The sequence below is a fragment of the Miniopterus schreibersii genome (genome assembly GCF_964146895.1).
Source record: "Miniopterus schreibersii genome assembly, chromosome: 22".
Lineage (NCBI taxonomy): Eukaryota > Metazoa > Chordata > Mammalia > Chiroptera > Miniopteridae > Miniopterus > Miniopterus schreibersii.
Window position 1 is genome coordinate 10,534,759 of NC_138124.1, and position 6,301 is coordinate 10,541,059.

The following is a 6,301-nucleotide window of genomic DNA, read 5'->3' on the forward strand; positions in this document are numbered from 1 at the left end:
AAGACAGCAGCTGCAGGTTCTGGCAGAAGCCACCCAGGCGGAAGGCAAGACATGGAAACAGGTGTAGAGGCTGAGGGCAGAAGGGTTGTCATTGTGACCAGATGGTATGGTTCCTGTCCATACTGACATCTTATATACATCATTTGAATTCCTCACAGCTGATCCTCACTCCAACTGCACACGGTGGCTGACATCCGTGGCAGTCAGGACTGTGGCAGTTCAGACAGCTAGAGCCAGTCAGGGGGAATTTTCAGCAGGGACTCAACTCCAGTGGCCACACTGGCTGTGCAGTTGACAAAGCTCCTGAATGGGATAATGAGGCCTGGAAGTCAACATGAGGATGGATAAATCCGAGTGAGAGGGACACAGGCAGAGGGTGGCCAGGTCAGGGGGTGGGTTGGTCAGCACTGCAGGGTTTTGAGTTTCAGACTTCCTGGGATTGACACAAATTCCCAAACCTGCTGTTTTGTGGATATCTCTGATCTCTCACTGGCTGGCCACACTCTGGCTCCAGGAAAGGAGTGGGCTAGTTGCTCCGGTCTGGGTTAGAGCAGCTCTATGAGGGCCAAAGGACAGAAAAGTACAGTGGGTGGGGGATGCAAACTCTCCCCCTGAGCAGAAATCTACAGTCCCCCACCTTTCCACAGCAGCAGGGTTGGTTTGTCAGATTCCACACACTGAGGTGCCTGTTGGTCCCTACACTCTCAGAACCAGACCTGGGCTGGCAGCTCTAAGATAAGGACAGGAGATGGCACAGCTACCATTCTCCTGCTGAAGCGGGCTTGTGCTGTCACAGGGAAGATTGATAAGCTTGCTTTAGGTTCTGCAGGTTATGATCAGACACTGGGTTCCAAGGAACTAGCTAGTAAAGTGCTCTTGCCGAGTCCTTATCAGTAAGATAGAAAACAGAATCACACTGTAAGGATATACACTTTCTAGTGTTTGAGTTGCCTCCATTTGGTAGTAAATACAAACCACATAATATGTATGTTAAATTTTCTATCCATAGTGCTAAAATAACTCATCTATGAAATCAGTGGCAGTTTGTTTAGTTGGAAAATGATAATATTCATTATTTGGGACCCAAAAATAAGAACATGTCTAAATACAAAATAAAATTTTACCCTCTAAAACTTAAGTTTTTAATTTAAATTGTTTAATAGGTAACACTTGACATGGGCTAAAAAAAAAACAAAAACCCAGTCATTTTTCTATTTTTTTGCTTTTTTTGGAGCTCTTTATATGTGAAGGATGAGAGCTGTGATTAGTTTCTAGTGTACCCTTAGTTTCCACGTGTATATGTGAACAAATATTAATGTGCATGCTCACCTTCTCTCTGTTTTTTACACAAGCAGTAGCGTATTATATAACTGTCCTCCACCTGGCTCTTTGTTTAATGGTATATACTGGATAATCTCCCACAGTAGTGAATGGAGGACTTTCTGTGTTTTATAGCTGCATAGGATTTCAGATGTGTTCTATTGATGGACACTGAAGTTGTTTCAAATCTTTTGTTATAACAGCAATTCTGGCCTAAAAGCTTTGATATGATCCATTTTGCACATATATTTACAATCAATTCCTAGAAGTAAAATTGCTCCAAAGATCTGTGCCTTTGTAATTTTATAGTTGTTCAAATTATTCTCCAAATGGGTTATAAAAGGCAATCACCTAATGTATAAAAATGCATCTATCTCCTGTCTTATAACTATTATACAAATTTTGACTTCTGCTAATTGAATAGGTTTTGTGTTAATATGGTTGAGCATCTTTCTGTATTTTCTTTTCACTGGTGTATCTACTTAAAGTGTTTGCCCATTGACTTATTGGGTTGCTGATCTTTGTCTTGTTCATTGAATTCTAGGAGCTCTTGATATATTAAGGTTGTAATTAGATGTGAAAGTGTATTTTTCTTATTGTCTATCTTGATTTATAAATATGCTGATGGCAGGTTTTTCATGCATAAGTTTTATTGTTATGTAGTTTAATCCGTAAATCTTTTTACTGCATTGGGGTGTTCAGTTAGAATTAGAAGGGTCTTCCTTTGACTACAAACTTGTAAAGGAATTTGCTCATGATTTCTGTTAGTACTTTTATGATTTTATATTTAACATATAAATAATTGACTTACTTGGAATTAATTTTTTTTTGATACAAAAACCTTTTATTTACTGTTTATATTTCTTCTCCCCATCCCTATCCTTGATCTGGAACCCAGCCAGCTTCTAAGACTTCCAGCTGCCTGGTTCTTGAAACTGGGGACTTGGGGACATGGAGGAGGCCTCTAAGAGGTCAGAAATCTCTTCACCCACCAGTTGTGGAAGTTGAAGGAAGCTTTCCTGCCTGCTGGAGGCTCCAGTAGCTTCCCAGGGTAGCCCATCAAGTTGGAGGATCCATTCCCCACTGGATGGATACAGGAAGAGACAATGTGTCTCCAAGACCCAAAGACTCCCCACCACTCACTGCTTCTATAGCACGCCAGGCTCTATAGCTGAACCAATCTCTTTCTTGGAGATGGAGTCCAGCAACAGGAGTGGAGGTGGGATGGAGAGACTGCAGTTCTGGGTCCTAATCAATAAACAGGAAACAGGAAGAGGTTGGCCTGGTTGAACTGAAATGGGAAAGGGAAGGAGAGTGCAGGAGAACATGGGCTGGGTTACTGGCCTGGGGTGGGGCCAGCTGGACATCAGTAAAAAGAGATTATAGCCCCTCTAAGAGTAGGCACTCCTAGCCTCACAACCACCTGGAAGAGGGAAAAGGGAGCCCTGTTCCCACTTAGATAAAGGGCTAATGATACAATAAACACTTTTGGTCTGAGAGTGTCCTTTCCTGGCACCAGCCCTCATCTGCCAGACATGGGTTTGGCTACCTCTCTGGCCACCAAAGCCCATTCCGGGTACTGTCACTCTTACCTGCACCATTACTGCCCCACCAGAAACTGCATGCCCCATAACCTTGTTGCAGACTGGGGCTGCCAGCCAGACTCCAGCTGGTGGGGCAGAAACAAGGCCCTGGAGCTCAGGGCTGTTCCCTGGGTGAGGCCCACCCATGGATTTGTCAAGGCTTTTTCCCACAGTTCTGCCATTATCCAGACATATAGAACCATCCTGGGAGGGCACTGGGCTCTCAGGTTCTCCAGAAGATAAGATCCTGGGAAAGCACTCTCAGGGAGGAAGACAAGCCTCAGAATGTGTTTTTGTTTGTTTACTGTCCCAGGTCCTTCTCTCTTGACTTAGAAGTTTGAGTCTGCATCCATGAGCTCCTCCTCCATCAGGTTGGTGCGGGAATGAATGGGCCCCAGTCCCTGCCTGTGGCCCTGGGCCCAGGCCGTGGGGGCTGGGGTGCCGGGCAGAAATGGATCCTGTAGGGGACTGGGCTATGGGCAGAAGGGGTTGAAGACCAGGGTCCAGGCTCTCTGTCAGCAGGATTCCCCAGATCCCCAGGAGCCTGTGTCCACCAAGCATTTCTGTCCGGGCAACTGTGGCAGTCGAGCAACAGCACTGGTCCTGGCAGTAGATGCAGGGGCAGGGTGGTGAAGCTCAGCGGGTGGCACCAGCGGGCACACCTCCTTCTTCCTCTTCCTGCGCTTTCTTTATGGCCCAGGCTCTTCTCCAGCTTTGGGGAGAACTCGGCCTCAACCAGCCATAGGTTGGCTTTTTCCCCTGGGGGCACTGGAGTTGCCACAGGGGTGACAGACACATCCTGGGGCAGTATGGCTCCTCTCCAAGCCACTGTCTTGGTGACATGCTGAGTCCAGGCAGAGGACACATCAGCGGAGGGCTCATTGAGGTCAAAGGTCAAACCCGCCCCAGGCCCATCATGGGAGACGGTGTGCATGCTGAAGGAGAGCTCCTGGCCTGGGTTCTGCAGCAGCTCGTGCCGCTTGGACAAAGCCTTGGCAATCATCTTGCTCTTCTTGATGCGTTTGGGCTCATCATCACTCTGTCCAGTTAACCTGCACCAGGTGCATCTCCAGATGAGCAGCGTGGCCTTGGTCCAGACCCAGGTGTCCATGGTAATGCCAGTGCCAAACATGGCAAACAGGTTGATTTTCTCCACCAAGAGGCTAGGGCAATTCTTGATCTCACAGTCAGGGATGGGCTTCTTGGTGTCAGCCCGATGGTTACATTGGCCTGGCACAGCACCTAGTCCCGGAAGCTGCGCTCCCACTCAGCCTGGTTGAAGAAGTCATACAAGTGGCAGCTGAAGGTGATGAGCACAAAGCCAAAGGCCAGGAAGCCAAAAATGCCTAGGCGCAGCATGGTCTCATTGGTTTTGCTGGCAGCCTTCTCGCTCAGTAGCCCAGGGTGGTTGCTCTTGATGGAGAACAGAGTCATGACTCCTCGGATGAGAAAGTAGCCTCCCACAATGAGCACCAGACCAATTGGGGCCAGCATGAAGCCAGCACACTATCGGTAGTTCTTGTAGCCCACAAAACAGATGCCGCTCACGGAGTCCCCATCCACCTGAGCCACAGCAAGGATCGCCACAGTGAGGACAAAAGGGAGTGACCCTGTGAGCAGGTGGAAGTAGGAGGTCTTGCCAGAGAGAGGCTGGTAGGTGGTGCCCAGGGTTTTGAAGGAGGTGTGCCAGGCATAAGTGAGGACCACAAACTATACCACGCCAGCCATCAGGGCGTAGAACACAGTGACAAAGATGATGACGCAGGACAGGGTCTTATTGGAAGTGGGCTCCCCAAGCCTCATGGTGCCATCTGCATGGCAAACAATCTCCTGGTGGGCACCGTCCATGAACTGGGCCAGCCAGCCAATGCTGCCCACAAAGAAACACGCATTGACGTAGAAGAGAATGACTGCAGGGTAGCGATTCGAATTCCGCCAGTCAGCCAGGAAAGTGGCCAGGGTGCAGAGCGTGCAGAGGCCTGTGACGGCCCCAAAGGCCGCGATGTAGCTGAGCATGTCCTGGTGCTCGGCCTCGGTGAAGAGCGGGTCTGGCACTGGATCCCCCAGCCCTCCACGTCCTCATACCAGCTCTTGGGGTTGTGAGTCTGAACCAGAGGAGCCTCACACTGGCCCGAACTACTGATGTTCTGCACCTCATTCGGGCAACCCTCAGGGAAGTGGTCGGGGGTGCAGCGCAGGAAGTCAGGCCAGCCCCGCTCTCTCTCCACGATGGCAGGGTCCTCGGGTGGCTTGGCAGAGGGTGCGGCTGGGCAGCTCCACTCGGTCGTTCTCACACTTGGGCATGTACACAGCACACAGCAGGGGCTGGATCACTGCCCAGCAGCGAGGGGCGTTGGGAAGGCTGGACCAGAGCAGGAGCTCTACGTGCGCCCCCTCCTGGGAGTCCGAGTCCCCGGCCAGCAGCGCGGAGGTGGCCTCGCAGGGCAGCGCCGAGCCCAGGCACAGTTGTAGCGCAGCTGCTCGCAGGGGGCCGCCCGGCCGCAGTGGCTCAGCGGTGGCGGAGGGCCGGTCCCCCCGGCGCCCCTTCGGGTGCTCCCGCCCGCGCTCCGCGGCCCAGGCCCGGTCGCGTTCCCGCTCAAGGTCATCCCCAGGCCCAGGCCCCCCAGCAGCAGCAGCAGCAGCCCCAGAAGCAAGAGCTCCGGCCCCTGAGAGGCGAGCAGCGGCCATGGCCAAACCCGCCAACTCAGCAGAAGCCCCGAGCCCCCACCCTCTCCCCGGAGCCCCCAGGGCACCCGCGAAACCCTTGGGGCCGCGGAGCTGACTCAGGCTACCTGCGCCCCCGCGAGTCCGGTGCCGGGCTCCTCCAATGCTCCGTGCGCCGCGGGCCCTCGGCGCCCAACTTCGAAAACTTTGGAGCCTGGGGCCCCTGTTGGGCAGCGGAAGCCCAGCGCGGGGATGCAGGGCTCCCTACCCCTTCCCGGGCAACCCAAGTGGTCTTCAGCCCCTGGAGTCCCCTGGGCCCCCAATCTCCAGCCCCATCCCCTCTCCCACCATTGAAAACCACCTCCAGCCCCCGATGGAGGCCAGGCCCCGGCCAGAGGTGCTGGACTAGAGCCCGGGCGCCGCCCCCGGCCCAGCGTGGGACCAGCCGCCACCATGGCAGGAGCGTGGCAGCCTTGGAATTAATTTTTATGTTCAGTGTGAGATATGGATGCAGCCTTTGTCTTTAGTTTGCTGGATAGCGACTCAGTTGTCTGAATGTCATTTACCACTATCATTTCTAAGCACATACCTAGGAAGCTCAACATGCTTTTCCATGGAATTCCATAATAATTTTCTTGTTCCTAGTTCATCTTGAGAATGTAACTGTGATCTTTTGTAACAGCTGTACATGTACCTTCCTGAGCATGGGTGCCCTAAGATTGGGGCCTTCTAAT

General features: G+C 51.9%; 1 pseudogene across 1 annotated transcript; it reads right to left on the bottom strand.

The window, feature by feature from the left end:
- Positions 1-3,232: 3,232 nt before the first annotated feature.
- Positions 3,233-5,591, bottom strand: LOC308550619 (protein smoothened pseudogene; annotated as a pseudogene). Its single transcript has one exon. The product of its transcript is annotated as a protein smoothened pseudogene (transcript).
- Positions 5,592-6,301: the final 710 nt, after the last annotated feature.